Source organism: Grus americana, chromosome 1, assembly GCF_028858705.1.
Source record: "Grus americana isolate bGruAme1 chromosome 1, bGruAme1.mat, whole genome shotgun sequence".
NCBI lineage: Eukaryota > Metazoa > Chordata > Aves > Gruiformes > Gruidae > Grus > Grus americana.
In genome coordinates this window covers 94,628,149-94,651,052 of record NC_072852.1, presented here as the reverse complement: position 1 = coordinate 94,651,052, position 22,904 = coordinate 94,628,149, and the positions used below count along the sequence as shown (strand labels likewise).

Genomic DNA, 22,904 nt, shown 5'->3' with positions numbered 1-22,904 from the left:
GCCCCCCCCCCCCCCAGTAGTATCTCATCACAAGTATTTTTTTGAAATCTTATCAGTCAGTCATCACACTTATACAAGTCGCATTAACTGATTAACTCATTTCATCATCGCAGCAGACTGGGGACAGGCATTCCTATGAGTTTCAGAGCACCTGCACGGCTGTCGGGGGTGCCAGCAGCACAGTCGCACGTCCCAGCCTGTGTGGTCAGAGCTACTTTGCTCTTGGGTGCACAGTTTCTACCCAGAGTGCTACGTTGATGGGGAAGGGCAGTGACACTCTCTTCAAAGTTTCGAACTTGGCACATTCTTCATGGCTTAAATTGGCCATTTCAGTTGGTCAGTGTCTAATGCAGTCTGTGAAGAGACCACTGTGGGCTGCATTGTCGTTAGAACAGCAGTGGAGCTTGTTGCCAAATATTCCATCTCCTTTGCTCAGCCTGAACGAAAGCTGGCTGGTGGTGGAAGCTAAACATGGGTGGGATAGAGTGGGATGCTCTCTGGCATGACCATGAAGAATTACCAGACACCATACTGGTGTTGTCATTTGAGAAACCTTGTTTAGAGTTTTTCCAAGAATGCATAATTTCAAGCTCATGTTGCCACATCCCTTGGCTATCCCACTTAACATTTGGAAGATAGGCATGAATGTCAATTAATCTTAAATAGGCTTAGCCTTTGTAAGTCATGAATGTGCCACTTTGTAGATTTAGCTTACCATGATGATTCCAACGGGCTGATTGAAATGACTGGTTAGAGGCTCCAGCAGGTGCTGGGGGCATGTGGCTGTTTCTGAGCACTATGGGGTTTTCCCCCGAGCTGAACGCAGGCTGGGTGGATCAAGGAGTTTCTCTTCTAGCTATTAAGTGACATTTTAGATAAATTGGAGTAGTTCACAAATGTGTTAGGTTTTGAATCTTGCTATAAAGATCCATCCGATTTTTTCTTGTGGGACTAAGGCAGTGCAAAGCTCCAAGCTCTTTGTCATGTGTTTTCAACTTAGCATATCTGAGAAATTTGGTCTACCACATACTTTCCACTTTGCCCCCAAATAGCGGAAAGGAAGGGAGCTGAAAAGTCCTTTGTCTTGCTGATTGCAATCTGAAAAGTGCTATTCTAACCTATGCAATAATTCTATCTCATGGATGAATGATTTGATGCTTTTGGTTTCTTTCTACTTTCTTCTGGCTTACGTTTTTCTACTTTTTGTTTTCTGACTACTAATTGCAGTATGTTTTCAAAATGGTAATATGGGGAGTTGCTAACTCAAAGGAAAAACCTGAACTTTGATATATGCCAAGTTTCACTTGCCAAGAACTTTGGCCACATGACCAACTTTAGGAGGGGAAAGAGCGAAGCAACCCTCCTCCCTCTATGAATTCTTAATTATGATGAATGAGTTGCTGTATTATTAGGAACATAACCTAATGGCCATACAGCTAAATATTTACTTGAGAGTTTATTTAGTACAGCTTGTTTTAAGTTACAGATTTCTTCATTGCATCCTTTTTTCAACTATTTGGTGTTCCTAAACTCATAATCTTGGTATCTGTGATGTTAAAGAAACCAGAGTGTGAGGTCAAAATTTCCATTACATAGCTAGAGTGGAATTTCAAGGAACAATGCCAAAATCACTTTTAAAAAAAAAAATAAATTTACAGGAAAGATGACTCATCAATCAACAATTGCAGTTCTAGAAAATAGAATTAGTTGTATATGTTCTGGGTACAGAGACAAAATACACCCAGCCTGACAGGACGGGGTAAATCAGGGTGATTGTTTGTTTGTTTGTTTCCAGAGATTTTTACCTTGACCTGTGCTGCTTTTTCACCCTAAAAGGACGAGCCTGAGTAGCACACAGCTTCATGTTGCAGGAATCATTGCCTTTTCAGAGCTACTACTATCTAGCAAAAAGAAAAAGATTTTCTGGCTTGCTGTGGCTTGCACTAATTAGCCAAGCAACTGAAAGACAAGGGGAACGGTCTCCTCCTGCACTTAACTTCTCTTGTAACTGTAAGAAATTTAACATGAGGCCACCTGATAAACCAAAATACAGCATTTTATGCTTGATGGAGGTGACAGACTTTTGCTTTAGTATGCAGTAACATGAGCGTGAAAAAGATGTGATAAAGGGCAGTTTCCTTCCTTGTAAAATATTGAATAAATAGCATGCAGGAGTGAAGGTCCTTCTGAGAGGGAAGTCTGCTGAGTTACAGCAGCATCTCTGGGGGAGTGGGGCAGGCCTGCTGCTTGTGGCATTTCGTGTTGTGACAGCCCTTCAGTGGGGAAAGCACTTCTGGTGCTTCTTGTCTTCTCTCCCCCTTGAGCTGCCCAATCTTTTTTGCTGTGTTAACATTACATGTGAAAAAAAGTAATGAGTGCTGGGACTTTAAGGAGATGGCACTGGAGATGAATCTGCCACATCCCATGGTTGGTTTTTTGTTGGTTGGTTTTCTTTGGGTTTTTTTGTAACCCTATTTGCTTTCTTGTCTTAACAGGAGGAAAGGAAGGAAATGGTGTAACCACTCACTGTACCTCTCACAGATGGTAGGCTGGATAGCTTGCACATCTGGATGTCTTTCCCTGGCAGTAGACGTAATGGTTCTGTAAAGCTTTCCTGCTCATGAGACACTTCAGCAGAATAGCGTACCAACTCAAGGTGTGACTTCTAACTGCGTTGCTCTTCGGCCTTAGAATTGATTTAGTCAATATTGTAATTATTTGTAAGTAGGAAGCACAGCCTTGTACCGTCCAGTCTATATGTTGTTTTTCTGGATTTTCCTTTGCCTGTCCCATTCTTTCCTGGAATAATAGCGTGGTGACAGTTGGACATGAGCAGCCTTGCAGTACATGCTTTTTGAAGGGGGATGTGGAAACCAAACAAACTCTACCTGCCATATGTGTTTTCCTGCATTTAAGCTTGATGCTTCTCTGTATTAGAATTCTGAAGATATTATAGCATATTTTGAGCTCACTTCACTTATTGAAGCAGATAATGTTTACAAGTGTATGCAGCTGCCTGTTCCTTCTAGAGCCTAAACCTGGCAGAGGCATGGGGGACATCCTCCTCAGTATTGATGGAGTGCTACAGGTAAAGGGTTGCACTTCTCAAACTCAGGAATTTTGAAAATACTTGTGAGAAACAGCTGAGACTCTTCTGGGTAGAGCACCTGTCGTTGAGCTGTACCCTGGTTTCCACTGTTGATGTCAGATGCATTTACAGCGTGACACCGTGGGGGCTCAGTGAGGGCAAGTCCGTGCCATTTGCTGATCCTGGAGCCCCTTCTGCAGGGCAGAGTTCAGTGCATGTCAGCAAACAGCTCGCTTTAGGTTAATAGGAATGGAGACAACAGTGATGTGGTTAAAGAGTCCTTTTGAGGGTTAAATGGGAGTGCTGAAGAAAGCCATGCATTCCTTCATCTGCTTCCCTTTTTGCTAAAGTTTTGTCCCTTCACAGCTTGGATTTCTGTTGTGGGGGGTTTTTTTTATGTAGGTGCTAGTGCAGAGAATTGGGTCATGGATGACAGATTTGAATGATGGCCACAGTACTTGCAGCTTTCAGAACACAATAGGAGGCCCATCTCTTGGCTTAGCCTCACCCTCAAGGGTGATAAGGAAAGGAGACCAAAACAGTTTCTTCCACTCTTCCTCGAGAAATGTTCCCTTTTATCCTTCGAGGTTGGAGAGCCTAGCAACTATCTGTCTGTTTTATTTTCCTTAAGATGCTGTGATACCATGGTGATAAGTTATTAATAAAACTCCAGGCAGATGGGGAGAGCTTTTAACTGAGTAACTTCTTCGTTTGGTTTTTGGGTGGGTGGTGGTTGTTTTTTTTTTTTTTCTTTCCATGCATCTGAGAATAACCATATATGAGCAAATGTCATGATTTGGTCTGTGGGGCAGACTAGCTGAGCATTTAGCACAAAAAATACAACTTAATCTGCAAATAAATCAGAGCAGACTTTTTGCTTAAATGTCAAAATACCACTGTGTTTATGGAAAAGCAAATAATTGTAAAGCACTGCATGCATTATTTTAAATATATGAACATAATGAATTAGATCTGAGATTTTTTTCTGATTTGTTGCATTTCTGAACATATTATGAGCTATTATAAGTGCAGTAACAGAGTTTCCCATACAGCACAGTGCTCTGCTTCAATGATACCAACTCAAAATTCTGTAAGTCTTTATACTAATGTGCAGTAATCTCTTTAACAATGACACTAATCCCCTCTTCTAACATGGAATTTGAATTCAAAAATCTGTGAAATGTAGCTTGAAAGCAGCTTTTGGGAATTACTAATTTGTAAACCCTCCATTCAGTCATCCATACCAATAGGAGTGTCTTTATAATAGCAGAGCAAAGGGGTAGTCACGTTTAGGAAAAGCAGTGAAGCCTTGGCTTTTTTTTTTTTTTTTGTCTGTCAAAGTGTGAATGGCATTAATTGCATAACACATGCAGCAAGGAGTTGATTACAAATGATGTAAAATTGTGACGTTGTCCTACCCAAATGATGCATGCTAACTCTCTTGTCCAGTTTTAGTGTACTGCAGTCAGTTTACGGTGTGCTTAAGCTACTGTTAAAGCTTTGGGGTGATAATGTCTTACATGGCAACATTACAAGCTTCTTGAAGTACTCATTTATCAGCTGCTCAGATGCTGATGGAAAAAAAGCAGACATCTCCACAAATGTTGAAAGCTGGACAGAAAATTTCTTTTTAATATTTCACTTATTAATTTCAGATGATTGCAGTTATTGAAAAAATAGGCCCTTAAGAGTCTCCAAATGATTTCCAAAAAAGTTTGTTTCCTGTTTTGTGGCTTTGAGCAGGAATTGAACCGTGATCATGAAAACCCCCAAGTAAACAGGTAAGCCAAACTATGACGTGCATTCATGATGTCTGGAACACTCAGTGACGCAGATAATGCTGTGTCCCCTTGTGCTTTACATGCATTGCGAGAGGGATTGTCTGTGGCCAATACTTTCTTTGAATAAGGTACAGCCCTGGTTGGAAGGCTGTTGGGGGACGTTGTTGGGCACGTGCCTAATTAGCATAGGGACAGCATCTAGGTCATATCAGGCTTCTCAATCCCATTGAAATTTCATGGGATTAAATGTGTAACTTGTGTAGGAAATTCTGAAAACATTATTAATTATGCATGACCTTATTTCTCGGCTTTCCTCTTCACTCTCCAGTATGGTAATTCATGTCCTTTAAATGGAATCCATTTTCTATATAATCTGAAAATTGCCTTAAAAATACTATAGAAAGATCAAAGCACGCTGAAGAACTGAGAGCAAAATTTACATGACCTCTTAACTGCGGTATTTGTAAAATATAGGTGAAGTGTCGGGAACTGCTGTGACATTTTATTCCATATGGGGATGTAAGTGATTTTGTAAAGCATTCCATCAGAGTGAAACAACCAACAATCTTTCTGCTGTGTTCGTGAGGTACTTAATTTTTTTTTTCCTGCCAAGAATGCTTCTTCCAAGTGGAAATTTTTTTTTCTCATTTTGGGGTGGTTGTTTGGTTTGAGTTTTGTTGGTTTTTTCTTTTTTTCTTTCTCTTTTTTTTTTTTTTGCAAACAAAAAAAGAAGCAAAGCAAGATGTTCCATCTGGAAAATGCACTGTTATTCTCCAACTAGCCTTTTTAGTAGAGAGATGTAGGAAAAGAGACATTCTTGATGAAGCAATGGTCAGGGAAGCTGAAGGAAGAAGTGTATTGCATGCAAATGTTTTGCTTTCCTTTGGAGCAATAATGCTTTTATGCTTTTGAGGTTTCACCAACTCACCGGATAAAATGTTTCTGACTTAATAAACCATCTCCCTTTGAAGGACCTTTACCTGCAAGAAAACTTTTGTCTAGGTTTAACCTCACCTGTGGTCTTGCTGCTTTTGGATCTGGCTGCACTGTGGTAAAGAAATGGGAAGGAGCTATTAAAATGGGGCGTTTTCTTGTCTCTCAGGTTGGAGTTCTTGTAGGTGTTGGGCTGGGCTCTGTCCCTCGTGCGTGGCCTCCTGTGCACTTGTGTTGCAACTCCTCTGTCCATGCTTTATTGTAGAGAACCACACTGGCATGTTGTTTTATCATAGGAAAAAGGAAAACATTTCTCTCAGCAGCCAACTAAGCCTACTTGTGGTTTCTAGGAGTGTACAAGAGGGCTCTGTTGCTACTGTTGGTTATTTTTATTTGTGCAGGGCCTAGGGGCTTCACTTCTGAGCCTTGTTAAACAAGGTGCTTTGTGCAAACAGCAGAAAGATTATTTTGCGTTTAGAGGGCCTGATTCCATAGTCCAGGGCAAAGATGTGCAGAAATACCTCAGCTAGTTTTGAGTGGGCTTACCCGGGCACTGGAAACTAAGCTTGCTAGTATGTTATGCTGGTGTGCTGCGTTTGTGTAGATGTGCTACAAACTGATGCCTGATTCAGGGATTTACAGTGCTGTATTGGGCTGTGGAAATACCCTCAGAGAGGTGACAGTGGAGTACAAGAGATGACAGAAAGGTACAGACGCATGCAGTGAAACTTAAAGGAGCAGCAAGAGGTAAAACAAGCGTGGCTTTGGGTTATGGCAGTGGAGTTTCCTATGGATTTAGGCATAGGATTTTTCTTCCCTTGAAGTAAATACCTTTAGGAGGAGCTGTAAACCTGGCTAACTAGGGAGTAAAGACTGATTTGAGGAGGTCAGGCATCGTACCTAAGAATCAAAGGACTGAGCTGAACAGCATGTGGCTGAGGAGTTTTTCCCGTGACATCTTAACGATGTGAATTTGGTGTACAGGTAGAGGCAGACACCCTCTGGAAAAACAGTTTGTGATAAAAGTTGGAATATTTTTTTCCTACAATTCCTTATTTTTCCAGTTTACAAATTGCTTCACCATATTTGGGATCCTGGCCACTTATTGCCTGATAAGGAGAAGTTTTTACTATTTATAATTTAGAGGTTTATTACTCAGGCTGCTGTGATGTCAAAGTGCTTCTGTAAGAAGGAATGTAATATGGAAGCTAATATAAACTGTAAAACTAATGAGGGAATTGCAATACAGATGGCATTGTGTGTCTGCTTTGCAGACTGCATTTTGCACTGTTCATTTTAAATTTCTGTTCAAGAACCAGAAAACCATCGACTGCATGGTAGGAAGTGGCTTACTAAAGGTGTCCTCTAGAACAGGCCATAATGCTAATGAAATTTCAGTGCTAATGCAAATGCAGAAATGAACTTTTAAGATAATCAAGGAAGCAGTGCATTCATTAGTCTGATAGAAACTTTAGGCAGTTTTCTTAAAGGTGTAGTTTGAACTGTACTACTAGACCGATGTTAATTGTGTGTAGGATTGGGTAGGTATACTTCTGTCTCCTAGCCATCTCCTCCATCACTTACTGTGAAGTCTGTAAAAACTGCATGATTCCTTCTCCTAGGACTGCTGATTTCTTTTACAAAGAGCAGAAGCTGTACTACCTTCATCTCTGACGGTGTACTGACGGCTAGTGAATTCCAGATTCAAACCTTTCTTTCATTTTAGCCAATATGACATAAATGGACATTGCACATAAAAGAGCGAGCCATTGCATATGGCTCTTGGTACAAAGAGTATTACAGTAACAGAAATGCCCTGGTCATAAATTTATGTGAATGATAACCATGTGTCTCCGAATGCCTCCTGTTTCTCATTTGAGTTAAATGTTACTCTATCAATACTTGCCAGATATCTTGCACTCTCATGTCTCTGCAATATTTTTAAGCCTTTTGATGCCTTGCAGTTTTTTAAGTAGTCGTATTATTTTTAAGATCCTTAAATTAGGTCATAACAAAAATATTTCTATTTATCTAATCCATTTCCCTGTGTTCAGACTGCTTGGTGTACTGGAGCATGTAATAAAGTAGAGAGATTTAAATGGCTTACTTTAGTATGAGAAGAAAATGTTATGAAAATCACAAGTTTCCTTTAAAGACTGACGCCTTTTCAACTGACTGCAATGTGATGGGAGTGGCTGCAAATGATTAATCTTCCTTGCAGGGGGTAGGATTTGTAGGATACAAAGCTAGTGAGTCACTATTTCCAATTTTTGATCAAAAAAAAAAAAAAGACACCCCCCCCCCCAAAAAAAAAAAAAAAGCCAAACAACCAAAGAAAGGAAAAAGAAAGGGAAAAGGAACAATCTGGTTTCTATAGCTGGTGACTACTGTGTGTCTTCAGTGAAGTAAGTGTTGTGGTCTCATACCAGTTTTCCAGATGCTTTTGTCCAACTTAGGTTGGAATCCTGAAGCCATCCAGTTGTCACTGATCACGGAGGGAATGCAGGGGTTGTGCAGTTTTTTCTAATCACACAGATTGTCATCTCTTCGTCTCACTTCATCTTGGCCAAAACCATGAGTGCACCTCCCTTAGTGCTTGTGACTGTCCTCTCGTACATGATGAGGATCCTGCGCAGGTGAGTGAGAGCAAACAGTAGTTCCCTCACTTTTGCTCGAGGCTGCAGTCAGACTGAGGGCACGCAATATTCACAGCTCAGAATCCAGGTGCAAGCTTTTGATGAGACACTGCTTTGTCCTGGAATGACTCTCTATTTAACATCACCCATGCCCTGCCTATTTAGCTAACAACTTTTGCGCCAGGTTAGATTCTTCTGACTTCTCTTTCAAGTTGGATTTACTGAAAACAATGGGTAGATGAGAGCCTAGAGCTCCTAAGATCTTGTTAGGAAGCAGTGAACAGATAAAGCATTTTGTCTGGATCCTGCTTATTTCAGAATAAGCAGTGTTTTCTTAAACAAAGCCTGACTATACTCAACATCTATTAAAAGCACCCATTAATTTGTTGGGTTTGGGGTTTTTTGTTGTTTTTTTTTTGTTTGTTTGTTTTTAAGAAAAAAGTTTGCTGGAATCACATAATCTTCTGAAATATCTCAAAACTATTTGAGTGCTGGCAGTCATCATAAAACCTTTGCCTGATCCTAATCTCCAGAAGGCAACAGGCATCATTGCCTAGCTATTTTCAGTCAATTCTGCATACTACACGTCTAAAACTAGAATAAAACCATCACAGTTCTGCTTTGCTTTTCAAGCCCAACTGCTGCAACAGCTCTGTTGTCCTATCTTTTTTTGCCCCCTTCAGATATTTAGAACAAAATCAGACACTTCAGCCCTAGGGTTTTTTAAGGTTGCAATATTCTTCTTGCTGGAGAAGCCTGCCATTTTGTTGGCAGGCATTTGACTCGTATCTCTCCTGATCTGTTACTTAAATAAGCAGCTGCTTCAATAACATATTTATTCATATTCATAATTCCCATATACCTGTCAAGTTTTCAGAACAAACCTGAATGTGTTCTGGAAGCTTTTGTGGGATTTAATCCCAGAGTTGGTGATCTCCCATGGGCTATACAGCTCAATATTGCCATGTGTATCTGTCTCCCTGCAGCTGTGGTTCTCTGTCCCAAATTTTTTTCCCTGCTTTGCTTTTCTTATTCCTCCAAATTCCAAACTTTGCCAGTCTTTACTCTTATTTGTACTTTCATTGCTTGGTGATGGGTTGTCACTGGTAGCTGTTGTTTATCCTATGGTTCTCACACTCTTCAGTTAAGAGTGAGCTGACTTCCCTGACATTGCTGGCGACCTATAGATTTTTCTCTCTCCATATCTCATAAAATAATGATTTAAAGATTAACTGAGGCCTCTACAACTTCCTTCTTGAGAACAAGCAAAGGTTACAATAATTGAGCTACCATTTACACCAGAAGCAGTATACCTAGTCCTTTAATTCTGTGTCATTTGCTCTGGCACGTAGCAGGTGAAGGTACCTCTTTAGTATGTGGGTAGAAAGAGAACAGGAGGAAAGTCTATTGTAACTTTTTAAAGGAAAAATAGGAAAAAGTATATGAACACAGAGGAGAAATATAAGAGTCCTTGAGCATGAGAGAAAGAAAATTTCTAGTTTACATTGTACAGCTCAGTGGAACTGGGCACAGAACGTGTGAGGGAACATACATTGACTGAGAGATTTTGAGGCAAGCAGGGGACATTTATGTGATGATATAATGCATACTAATAATGCATATGATATATTGATAATATGAGGTACTTTAAATAAAGTTTTAAAAAGCAAAGTCTACTATGCAGAAGTAGAAAGCAGAATAGCATATGGTTGGAAGCTCCCTTCTGTAGGATCTTTCTCATTTCTCCCTGTCCTGCCCCCACACCATCAGTGTTTGGCAAAAAGGGGGAGGGAAAAAGAGAGCAGTGTCTTTGGTGGACAGGGTTCCCAAAAGCTGAATTTGGAGCGATACATTGAGACAAAGTCAGTTGGCCTGTCCTCCTCATCTTCTGCACTAACATGAATTCTGCCCTCTTGTTTCTCTGAAAAAATTCTTTTGTTGAATTTAGGTGAAAATTTGGTCTCATCTCTTTCGTAATCCCTCTGCCAGCTTTTAATATAAACTCAGAGAATCAAGACGTTCTAGGATTGATGTTCTGTTCACCTGGTTCAGATTAGACTTCTTGCATCACTTAAATAGGTTTTTATGGCTTTCCTACTATAACTGCATTTGAGTGCTTTTAAAAGAATTATTTTTAATTGGACATGATAATATTTGAGGCGATATATTGGCTGATTGTTTAAATATGCATTTAGACAATTGTTAAAATGAATGCTATTTGAGTTACATAATACTATAAACCACACAAGCACTATAGTCTCTTCTCTAATGAAGAAACAATTAAAATTACAAAAAATCTGCTTCTTGACACCAAATTTTAATGACTTTATGCTTGAGTTGCATCATAGCAGCTCAGAAGCAAGCCATCAAGATGTTTTCAGCCCTTTAAAAACTACTACAAATGCCTGAGTAGGAACTGAAAATGTATATTCTTTCAGTCTAATTCATTATGGAGCTAAACTGCAAGGACTGCGCCTAAATTCAGTTGCCACATTTCTAACGTGACTGCAGTGTGTAGTCCTCACAAGGCAGAACAGCACAGAAGTTCACTGGCGCTTTTTCAGCCCCCATAACAGAAAAGTATAGAATGTCTGTCTTATGTAATTGAATAGCTCTCTAAAATATTTAGACTTGGAGTCTGGATTCCTATGCGGACCAAGCTTTTACATTGGAAAATAAGACTCACCGATATGCTTTGTATTTGACCATGCACCACATCATCCACGTATAAATTAGCTGTGTTTTAATTCACTTCAGTGCAACGTTTTAATTATATGTTCAAACACAACTAGATACAGATCCAAATAATTCTCTGCTGATTTTTTTTTTTTCCTTTTTAGATGATGGAAACTGTCTAGAGTGTTGAGACAATGAAAAGATATAAGATCTCATGTACAAAAGTCACTGAAGAAATACTGGAGTGTACCCTCCGATTGATTATTTCATTCCTTTTCTCCCTGACAGAACACATGTGTATCAGACCAAGGTCTGGTTTAATGCAGTATCTGTTGTGAAGTATTGCTTACGTTCTGGTATAGGTTTTTGCTTTTTTGTTAAGATGCATAGGTTGGACAGGAGTTGTATTACGCTGTCCAGCTGGGGGTGAAATGGAGGCCATGGTTCAGCTTCCTACCAGCCCGTTTGGGGTCATGATTCATCCTTCCGTGAATTTTGTCTTCCAAGAGCTCTGAGGATGTCATGCTTAGGGCATGGGCACAGTGTTTATTAAAATGGTGTTCATGCACAAATGCCATGCACAAATTGTGCAAATTACATCTGTATCATATGGGGGTCTTTAGCTCTCCCGTCTACATCTAATACTCTTTTCTCTTAAAATCTTCAACTGGATTTGATCTCTTTTCAGTCATGAGCTAGGTAAATAGAGATTTGATTTACCTAAACTACAAGCACCGCAAAAATCAGTACTGGCTGACCACATTGTTTTAGTTTGTAGCGCAGATGGGATGCAAACTGCATTTTATACACAGGCATCGTTTACCTAGATGCCAAATTCCACGTACTTGGTTCCTGGTTTTATTAAAGCACTTGACCATGGTAAGACATTAATCAGGGTCTTCATATAAATGTGGGTATTTCATGCCCTTGTTGGAGGTGACCATCATCCTGACTTTGTCAAAGTAGTTACTGTTGTGTAAAGATTTGGTCTTCTACTTGAGCTGAAGCTGGTCGTTTTGAGACGAGCTCCCGCTGTGTGGCTTTCCATGCCACCAAGCCCACTGCGATAGGCATCGCATAGTTGCTTGGAGAAGGACTGAGTGAACAGAAAGAACAAATGACTTTGGGACTGAACTACTTTGATGCAGAATTTGTTGTGGTACTTTAAAATGCAATCCTGTTTTAATGCCTGGGTGGATATAATTCTTACCCTAGGAAAAAATAGAGGTTGCAGAAACTATGACAAGGATTTTAGGTTGCAGGCCTGAGGTCTAATTTGTTCCTGACTGACAGATGAGAAAATCAGTACGTGATTTTGTTGCTCAGGGTTGCTGTATCCCTCGTTTTGAGCAACTCCAGAATCCTTTGCAGTCAAAACCTTTTTTGGTGCTTGTATATGCAGAATTCAGATATGTAAACCCCTGTTTAAAGTTTATCCTTGATGTTTGTTGTCAAACTTCATGGACTGAATTGAAGAGATGCCATTTTCTGATTCTGCCCAAGTGGGAGCTGTTTCTACTTTCAAAAAAATTCTCATAGGGATGGAGGGGTCTTTGTTCATGCCCTCCCCCAGCATTAAGTTCCCCAAACTCTTACACTCTGTTTTTGCTACTATGAGAGAGTCGCTGATGCCAGATGAGGATTACTAACAAGGTTGATAGGTTATGAGCTAATAAACTGCACTGTGTTCTTGTAGTCACAGCTGGGCTGCTCCCATACCTGACCTTCACAGAGCTATTGCACTGTCTCTAGTTTAGACTTGTCTTTGGACCCGTGTTAATTGCCTAAATGCAATGCGAGCTTTGCATTCTCCTCCCTTATACTTGCAACATCTTCAGCTTTTTCCTTGTTTCCAACTTCTCTGATTACATTCATACAAGGACAGAATTCTGTCATTTTAGCCTGCGTGCTCTCTCAATATTGGCTGCCAGATAGTCTGTGTTTCCTCTTCATTTCTTGTCTTAGACACCGATTTTGCCTGGTTTAAGGGAATTTAAAGTTTGGCAAGGCTAACGTTATAATGACAGTTATGTTCTTTCACCAAGTTCTTCCTCTTAGCTTGACTGCTTTTCTGTTCCAGGGGAGAGCAATAGCGAATTTTCCTTTTTTGCTTTCACTGCTCGGCTTGATGCTAATCTGCAGCATTTCTTTCTCTGATCTCTTATTGTCTGCCCAGCCTCAGTCTTGCTTCCTTTATTCTGAGCTGCTCCAGACTCATCTTTTATGTCCTTCTGTCATATTTGTTTGTCTGTCATCTTGGTTGCTGCCTTTGATGTTTGGAATGACCTTACTGAGATCTCGACTTGAAGGAACTTACCTTTCTAGTGGCCCTAGAAGGTGCTGAAGAGGCAAACGAAGGAGATGAATCATCTGGAACCGATGAGGATATGGGCCTGCTATGACCAAATAGTTGTGCTTCTAGGTCTTATTCCTTTTCCACCACATGAGAGAACGCGCAACGTCTTTATACCTTGCACGCAGTGTATGCTTATGCACTGTCAAAAGTGACCAGGTACCAAAATGGACTAGGGCTTGTAGTTGAATGTTTTGTTTGATGGGTGGATTATTTTTTTTCCATCATGTGACAAACTTGTTTTTAAGGACAAACAGACTTGAGTGCCTTTCTCTCCCTTTGCAAGATGCAAATATTTTATTCCCCAAAATATGAGGTATTAAATGTTAAAATACTACATTTTTAGACCAATTGTGGTGATTTCATCGTGGAATTGCAGGGGTTCCAAAATTATATTTTGCCCAGTGAGGTTAGAATAAGCATCTCTTCGTTGTGGTATTTTAAATAAGTGATAGGCAGACTTCTGTGTGCAATTCAGCAGTTTGTAATGATATTGTATTGAATTTAGAGTATTTGGCCAGGAAATAAGTTTATGAATAAACTGGTGGAGTAACTGTATAGCCATCTGCTTTGAAGTAGTGTTCAGTCATTTAATTTCACATTAATTTTTAATAATAAATCAAACCTGTTTAGAGTATTAAAATTCCACATGTGGATTCTTAGACCTCTGCGGTCTTTCAGTGACAGAAGGGATTTTGAGACATGAAGCTGTTTACTTTCTGAACTTTCGTTTGCATTGCACTCTACTGCTTTTAATAATTAAATGATCATTTAATACAATTATAATATCTGAGGTTGGGATTGGAAGCAGTTCTTTTTCATCTGTTTCTCATTGTCAGCACAGTTGAAGTTTCTCAAAAGAAAAGAAATAAGATCTGAATAACCTAAACTATCCAAATTAGTGCACTTTTTCTTGGTGACAAATAGCCCCCTGGAAGGTATCGGTTAATTCAGTCTCAAATCTTTAAGAGGTAATTTTGACAAAGTTCTGTAAATGGAGAAAGTCAAACAGAGTAACCAGAGAAAGGTTCCTAATGAAATCTTGGCTTTGGTGGTGAAAATGTCTGACCAGGTTTAATAAGCGCTTGATTACACTGCATTCATGAGGATTTCTGCAAGTCTGCCCTGATGACATATAAACTTTAAATTAGGCATGCCCAATAAAAGGCCACCTAATATGGTTTCATATTTTGAGAGGTTTTCCCATAATTACCCTAGCTAGTTAGTCTGTTTTCTAACCATTTTGGAATCTGCATGTGCTGAAAGAAATCATCCTGCGAAAGACGTGCTTGTACAGGGTGTAATGATGTGAAGTGACCTGGTAGAGACACCCCACCCCCCCTTATTTAGTGACCTTCCACAAGTGATGAGACGGCAGCCCTTCACCCAGCAGCTGGTTTCTAAATTTGGTCTGACAAATGGTATCATAAAGGTGGCAGGTGAAGTTAGGAGATCTGATCAGAACATACCAATTTAACAGCCACCAAAAGGTACAATAGAGTATAAGGAAAAACAATCAAGTGCTGTCTCTTTATCATTGTATCAGCTTTCTTTGCACGGTCCCTTGTGAAAGCCTTTACTGATGGCTTTCAGCTATGTATCATTATAATACCTACAATAAGCATTACATAATAGGAAAAATATGCCACATCAAGCAATGAAACTGGTGTTAGCCAGTCCTGTGGCCCATATCAAAATGCTCTCGCTAGCATTCCCGGTAACAACACTTCCTCAGATGTAATGGACTATGGCATATCATCAACATAAAGTTCATACATCTGCCTTAATGATTTTTGCATATCCCTGTTACAAGTAATGGCTGCGACTACTCGAGGGAAAAAGAATCCATTTTTCTCCTCTTTAAATAGTAGTTCAGGTGTTCTTCAAGCATATCCTCTGCCATTGCTGCGTCTGTATGGCTAGATAGGCAAATCCTGTGTGTGTCGGTGTGTCTCAGGCAGTAAGGAAAGGGGAGAAAACCAATTAAAAGAAAAAGGAAAACACAGTAATGATAAAACCAAAAGAATTAACTAGAACAGCTGGGTAGACAGTAGAACCTAATTGATTGTAGTTGTTGGGTCTCTTTATAATAGTTCAATAGATTGCAAGTTGTCTCCTAATAATGGTGCTGCTTTAGAAGAGGGAATTTGCAGAATAAATGCATCTGAGGTGCTTCCACTAGGATGGCAAATGCTTATTTCAGAAGGACTTCAGATGTTAGGAGTGTTGAAACAGGTCTTCTCCCTTACTGTAGTGTAATGTATCAGTATATAGTTGAGCTGGAAATACAAACACGGCATTGGAAGTCAGCCCTGCTGCCTTGATGTGTCAGACCTTCAGTCTAGGACAAGCTGTGGACTCAGGTGCTTACCTGAAACAGGGCTCTTGTGCTCAACTTCTTGCATAAAATTATTCTTAAATATTTGAATTCCCCTAAAGTTAGAAAATTGTGTTCTTTAAAGTGCTGACTGAAAAAAATGTCCCTTAGCAGGTATCTTTATTTGGATGGTTCTTTCCTGCGTTTGTTTACCAAAGTTAAAGCATAGAAGTTACTTTCTGCGTGGGATTGAAATTTTGCAAGCTTTCTACAGGTTACAGATTTTCACTTGTCAGTTTGAAGAGTTTTGAAGAATATCATTCCAGATACAGGTAGGGGGGATATACATAAGCTTAGAGACCTTTAGTCATATATATTCGGTTGAAAAAGTACATTAAAAACCCCCAATATATTCTTAAGATGTTGAGTTATTAAAGGCACATGCCTTTAAATATGAATGCCGGTGTTGGCCAAATGTGACAGAATACTAACATAATGGATGATTAGTTTTTCACATTAACGGCACAGTGAATTCTAGCATACAGGCATTGTAAAGGGGAAGATGACGGGTGACAGTGGAATGGACAAATGGATTTTTAAATGCTTGCAGTGAGGGCCGGAGAGGAGTAGAATTGAGGCTGATTACTTAAAAGCAACAAGTCTAATCACTAACTGGCCATTTTCAGTCGTGATTGTTTTATTTTAGATAATTATCTGAGAGAGTAAATTGGCTCCATGAAGTCAGTTATGAAGGATGGTGAAAGGCATTATACTGTAACCACAACTGAGGTCCATCTGGATTTCAGGACATGAGGAAAAGTTGAAAGTTGTACCTGTGGCTGTGCATGGTGTTTGCATACGGTGCGGGAATGATTTGTCTCAGCTGGCCAAGAAGCTCAGCATCTGCTGAGTGCGCTTGGGTCATCACCTTCTTTGAAGCATAAGCAGGCACCCATCATCCTGTCCAGGACTTGCTCTGCTCCTGCCAGGCAAAGCAGTAGGAAGGACAGCCCACGGGGCATGTATGTATGCACAGCAGTGGCTGCTGTAAACATTTATGTCTGCTTCAGCCTGCGGATTGGTAAGCAGGACATAACAGAGACCCAGCAACGATCTTGTTTACCCAGTCAACATGTTTTAAGATATAAATATTTTTATTCTTTTTTTGGATATTTGTCAACTGCATCTTAGGTTCAGTGGGAAATTTATACTGTAATGTTTGGCAGCAGTTGTATGTTATGAGGATGGTGCGTGAGAAACAGGATGCCCAGGTCCTAGCTTGTTTAAACAATCTGTCTAGGTTTTACTACCATGCTCAGCACCGTGGTATGCAAGTGCTTACGGCTGCAGAGGCAAGGGCTGGGTAGGCACTCAGCCTTGGGGTTTTTTTAAGGATGGAATTTAGAGGCCTTTTGCTCTGTACCTTGGGAAAGTTTTCCCTGATACAGCAGTTTTGCCTCTTGCCTGAGGTGGAATTCCTCAACTGCCTTTAAAGTGGCTGGCAAAGTGACCTTGACAAAAATCGCGCTGGGGGTTGACACAGTATTCATGTGTTGACCTAAAACTTCAAATCCTAAGGTAGAACAGGGTTGTGGCTGCGTAAGAAGCAAGTTAACCAACTAGTGTTGTTAAGTGCCTTTGTCCAGGGCATGCTGAGGGGCCAGACGAGATCTTCTGGGTGCTGTTTTGCTAAGCACGCTTCAAATTTGAACAGGCCTTGTCCCAGAGGGCTTGTGGACAGTGTCAATGTGGGGAAAAGCGTGGGGAATGCAAAAGTAAAATCAACTGTGCTACACCTATGAAATAGATTAGTGTTATGATTTTTGTTGTGTTAGTGGGGAAACAACATGCAAGAAGGAAGGGCTGTTGTAGTGCAGAGAAGGAAAACTAGAGAGCAGAAGCAAAGCAGAAAAGGGCAGAGCGTATGGTTAATGGAGCTAAGATTAAGATACTGAAAGAGGGTGCAGAGGAGGCAGAGAAATATAATGTTTAAGGAATAAAGGTAAACCTAACCTTGTACTACATTTGCACGTTTTGGAGAGTACATCCTGAATGCCATACACCTGCACTCCTACAACAGCTTTTTCTGAAACGTCGTGTTGGGAAGGAGGGAAGCTAAATTGTCCAAAGGACAAGCAGAACCTACTGAAAGTAATTGTGCCCATTTGATGAAAGCTTGAGCTCTGGTATCTCTCTAGTCTCTGCATGGCTCTGGAAGCAGTTTTCCTTTTCCTTCCCAATCTCAAATGCTTCGCAATCAGAATTCCTAATACTGTGATCGCACCATTATAAGAAAGCTGCAGACCACACCTGTTGTTCCTGTGTTGGCTGCAAGAGGGATGTGACCCTTCTGTAGACACCAGTCTCACTAAGGTTAGGAGCCAGCTACTGTATTATGGTCTTTCTCAGGGCTAAACCCCTCACCCCTGGCTTTGGAGTCCAGCCCTTCACAGCTTTCTGACTCTTCTAGGTTAACTAGATCTTGCCAGAGGATGAGTCCCAAACTCTCCAGGTCCCTAGGTGCCTCAAAACAAGCCCTAATCCAGACCTTCATTGCTTCCTACTATATCCCACCCCAAGATGTGTCCTGAGAAGGGGCTCTGAACCTTTTTTTCTCTGATGGATGAAGGATTCACTTCGGTGGGCAAAGAGTAAAAGCCTGAAGGACAGAGAAGCAGCACTTACGTGGACTTCTCCTGATTCAAAGCCAGTTGACTGTTTTTCTGTGTGTTCCCAGCTCTGTTGCCTCTCATATAGGATGTTCAGCGATCCTCCCTTGTACATGGGCAGCTTTGAAGGTGTGCCCACAATATTTGCAAGGAGTATAGAAAGTAGATGGTAATAATTTGATGGCCAGCAATATTTACGATGGTGGGTGAAGCTTGGGAAGAAATTTAAGGCTATTTTGATCCTTTCTATCCTGGTCCCCCCTCGATTTTAGCACCCAGGATTTAGAAAATGAACCAAATAGAGTGTTTTGGCTTCTGTTTTTTGTGCAAGTTGTGCTTTTTCGATTAATATACTGGAGAGAACATATGCACAGCCTATGTCCCACTCTCCCATAGCAGTATGTCATTTGGACAATACCACCATAGCAGGCCAGTTCAGCCTCCCAACAGCTATCGTTGCCAGTCTGCTGCACAAAATGGTGTCTTCCACCCTCCACTGGAGATGGAGACGTGTGCTGCAGTACTACAGTAAATAGACCATAGTTGGTTTTCTTAACCTTTGTCTAGCCGTATTTCAAAACTTAGAATTTATCTAGTAACTCCATCAGGAGGCTGGGATATTTCTAGGCAGCACAAGCGTACATACCGCATAGCAGGGCTGATTAGGAGAGCATGACATGGGAACAGGAAGATCCACCACGACTGTGGTTTTAACTCTCAGATTTCCAATGTGAAACGTGTGAACTTAGCCTGGAAACTGCCATCACCTTCCAGGCTCTGTCCTTCCCCTTGGTGTGCTGGGACCTCTCTGCCTCAGGGCTCAGCACCCACCCCGCTATGTCCTCTCCCAGCTCTGCTCTGCTTTTCCTCTCTCAGCCTTGTACCTGCTTCAGCTCAGTTGCTTCTGCCCCACAGTTATATATAACATATATGTATAAAAGTGGATGTTCCAGTGTGTGCTCTAACAGAACGCATTTTTACTTTTGCCTTTATTAGCCCACCCCGATGGATTTAATGTTTTCTTTCTGGTTTTGGTTTGGGTTTTTTTTTCCCCCCTACCCTGTCTATTCAAGACCCCTACATTCTATGAATATTTAAAATATGAATATTCAGCCTGCAAAGCTGACCACGTACACAAATTAACTGTGAGAGAGTTGAGGTTTTTTGAGTTGGATGTGTAAGTTGGGTTTACAGTATCCAGGCTTCTAGTCTTGTAGTCATTGGGAGAGGATTCTTTCTTCCTCCATGTGTATTCTGTCCATCAAGTTGATAGTCTGATTTTGATTAGGGCTTTTAGATGCAACAGGAATACAACTAATAAGGAAATAATGAGTCGATGTGTATTTGTGTATCCCCTAATGAATTGTCTGACTGCCAAATATATTAAGAGGTTAACAACTCAGAGGTATTCTCCTGGAGGGGTAGTCATGGAGCCTGGTAGTTTTGCAACTGAAGAGCAAGGGGTTTAGAGCCAGCTGTGCCAGCATATGAAGTTTATCTCTCTGTTGTGTCCATTATCATGAATTAGTTGTGCTAAGGTATACTCAGCAAGAAGCAGCTAGCAGTGAGACCAGAAGGATCTCGAGATGGTTAATGATGGGGTAAAGAGGAAGAAAGATGATTTTCCAGTTTGAGCTGCCTGTTCCACTTACCCTTTCTGTGCAGCAAATACTCCCATAGTCATAGTTAACTGTCAGTAATTTACCATATTTGGATTCCCAAAACAAAATGCAGCGTTTAGTTCAGCTTTGAATGGCAAGCAGTTCCTTATGGAGCTTAATTGTTTTGTTTACATGTAGCTAGTTACTTACCATGTGGTAAGAACAATAGGCTGACTGGCTTGTTTGACTCGCGATCAGAATGAGATAAAACACGCAAAACAGTGAGGCTGTATTTCTTAAACAGACCACATGTCAGATGCAACCTTCTCGGCTGGTTGCGGTGTAGCAAGCCCGCTGCACGGCATACGCTTTGTTGCAGCTCTGCAACTTGGCTCTGTGTTCTCACTGTCTGACATTCAGCTAAAAGCAAGTGACATTTCTTGGGCCTTTCTATTTTACATGGACTGGAAACCTTTCTGAGAGTTGTCTGACTCAGTGACCAGACCTGGCAGAGCGTGTTCAGTGAACGTGAGACCATCACGTGAGGCTTTGGCCTCACTTTCCCCTACAGCTTAACCTGGATCGCACCCACTTTGTAGCAGAGGCAGCTGCTTTGCTCCTCTTCAGTAAGGAGGCAGGGCAGGTACTTGGGGTAGCATGAGCCTTGATTTCTCAACCAGCCCCACCTATCATGTGGAATGGAGAGCAAAAAGGAGGTTGCTCCACTCAAGCCAGATCTCTGCCAGCCAGTCATGCCTGCTACTGACGAGGGACCTTTAAACAAGGGTGCTGCAACAATAACAGAGCACTGTTCTTGTTGTCTTGCAGTCCACCAACCACGGGCACTACCTTGTGATCCAGCATGACAGGAATGCGTGACCCAACATGCGCTTTCCTGCCCAGGACTTGAGATGTTGATGGCAGGGCTGCCAGATTAACAGAGACAAGAGAAATTTTTTGCTCAGGAGCAAAGCTTGCACCCTGATGGAGTCCCCTGCGTTTCGGGGGTGCATGGGGCTGACGCCAGGTCTCCCCACTTAGCAGAGCTCTTCTGAGCTCTTAGCAGAGAGGACAATGCTCCAGGGATTTTTATGTGTTTGCTTCTCCATTTCACTGGTGGCTTCTCCCCTCAAAACATCTGAACTAAAAGTAAGAAAGTTTGCTGAGAAAGACTTATAGTTTGTTCTTCAGGTAGTTTTGGTTGGTGGAAAGCAATTCTCTGTTACATCTACTTGTACCTAAGGACTAAGGTGGATGTTCTCCATTAATTTGCCTGATGTTAAGTAAGCTGCAACCTCATTAATAGCAGACACAGGCATACCAGCTGACTGAGCCTTCCTGCCAACCCTGCAAACTGGAGAACAAGTTGTTAACACTTCTTCTTTTACTAACATCTCTTCTTTTGTGAATCTGTGTGCAACTTGGAATGAAAGGCCATTGAAAATATGCACAGAAGGTATAAGTGCTGGAGAGTGCCTGTAAGTCTAAAATCTTACTTTTTTCCCATGATTGAATTGTCATCTGACTGGCACGGTTGTGTGCTCAAATTTTAGGTGCAGTTTACAGTTGTCACCTCCACTTAAAGAAATGTGAATGGAGGCTGATATCCTTTAAGGCAATATATCTCCACAGCTGTTACTCTTCCCTCTGTAGGCTGTCACTTGCAGAGCTGGTGCAAGGCAGAAATACTTTCTCTTTGTGTATGTTTGTGGCACAGAGAGACCACGTCATGCAAGTAATTCAAGACCACAATGAGAGTGGTATTCTAGAGAATACTAAAAGTTATTACCTTCCTAAGCCTTCAGACTATGAAAATAAACTTTAAAAGTCTGCTGAAGATTTAAGTGGTAAGAGCCCCTTCGTCATTACCTGAACATGACATGAGCTGCTTTTAGAGCTGGAGGCCTTCTCAATAAAGGCTATCACTTGTTTTGAGCTTACAAACATTTACAAGTACATTATAAATTGAAAGGTTCGCATGTCTGCTTTTGCCTTGTCAGTCTTCTGCTTGTGTAACACAGAGCTCAGTAGTCATCAAAAAAAGAAAACCTTCAGAAATGTGTCTTTGAGGAGGAAAAAACCCCACAAGGATCAATTATATTCCTCACAAGAATTCAGCATCTGAGTCAAGGGTTCCCAGAGACTGACCTGGAAAGCTGCTAAGTATGGCCCTCAGCGGGGTTTTCAAATTGTGGCTGTTCTGCACTGTCATGCAGATTGATTTTTGTTACGTAGCCCCTGGCCTGCTGTCCCACCCATTAAGTTGTCCTCCATGGACAAACCTCTGGGAACCCGGAGTTCATCATCCAAGAAAATCTTTGTTTTGGAAGACAGACTGAAAAAGATAATCTATTTTGTCAAGTATTACCACACCTCTGCAAACATACAATCTCCTCGTCTGGATGATCTCATGCATATATTTGTCAAAGTTCTTGCTTTGCTTTGAGACAGCAATTGCAGCAAAACAGTAATATACGCAATATATAAAAAGTTTTTTGGGCGAGATCCAGTACAAGCATCTCATGGTGAAATCATTCTTAATATTATTTAACAGTTACCTGGTGTCTGGTCCAGAGAAACTGGTCACAACTACGTCTTCCTTTAGATACTTAAGTGAATGGAACATGTGAGCTTGTTGTGTGAATATAGGGCAAGGAGGACGTGGATCATAATTTGTCTCTCACTAAGAATTGTCAAGCACATTCCTCCTCCGTTTTTTGGCAGTCGATTGTTGATACAATCACAGCTGCTAAACAGGTACAAACTCTTCAGCACTTCTTAGCAAAGTAACCTCGTCTGGAAACTCTCACCTTGCTCATTGGGAGGAGAGGGAAGGAAAATTGGAAATCA

General features: G+C 41.0%; 2 protein-coding genes across 4 annotated transcripts in view; one reads left to right on the top strand and one right to left on the bottom strand.

Moving 5' to 3' along the window:
- CMSS1 (cms1 ribosomal small subunit homolog) overlaps window positions 1–22,904 on the top strand; it is a 245,831-nt gene that overhangs the window by 140,335 nt on the left and 82,592 nt on the right. The window lies entirely within an intron of this gene.
- FILIP1L (filamin A interacting protein 1 like) overlaps window positions 1–22,904 on the bottom strand; it is a 159,662-nt gene that overhangs the window by 136,677 nt on the left and 81 nt on the right. The window lies entirely within an intron of this gene.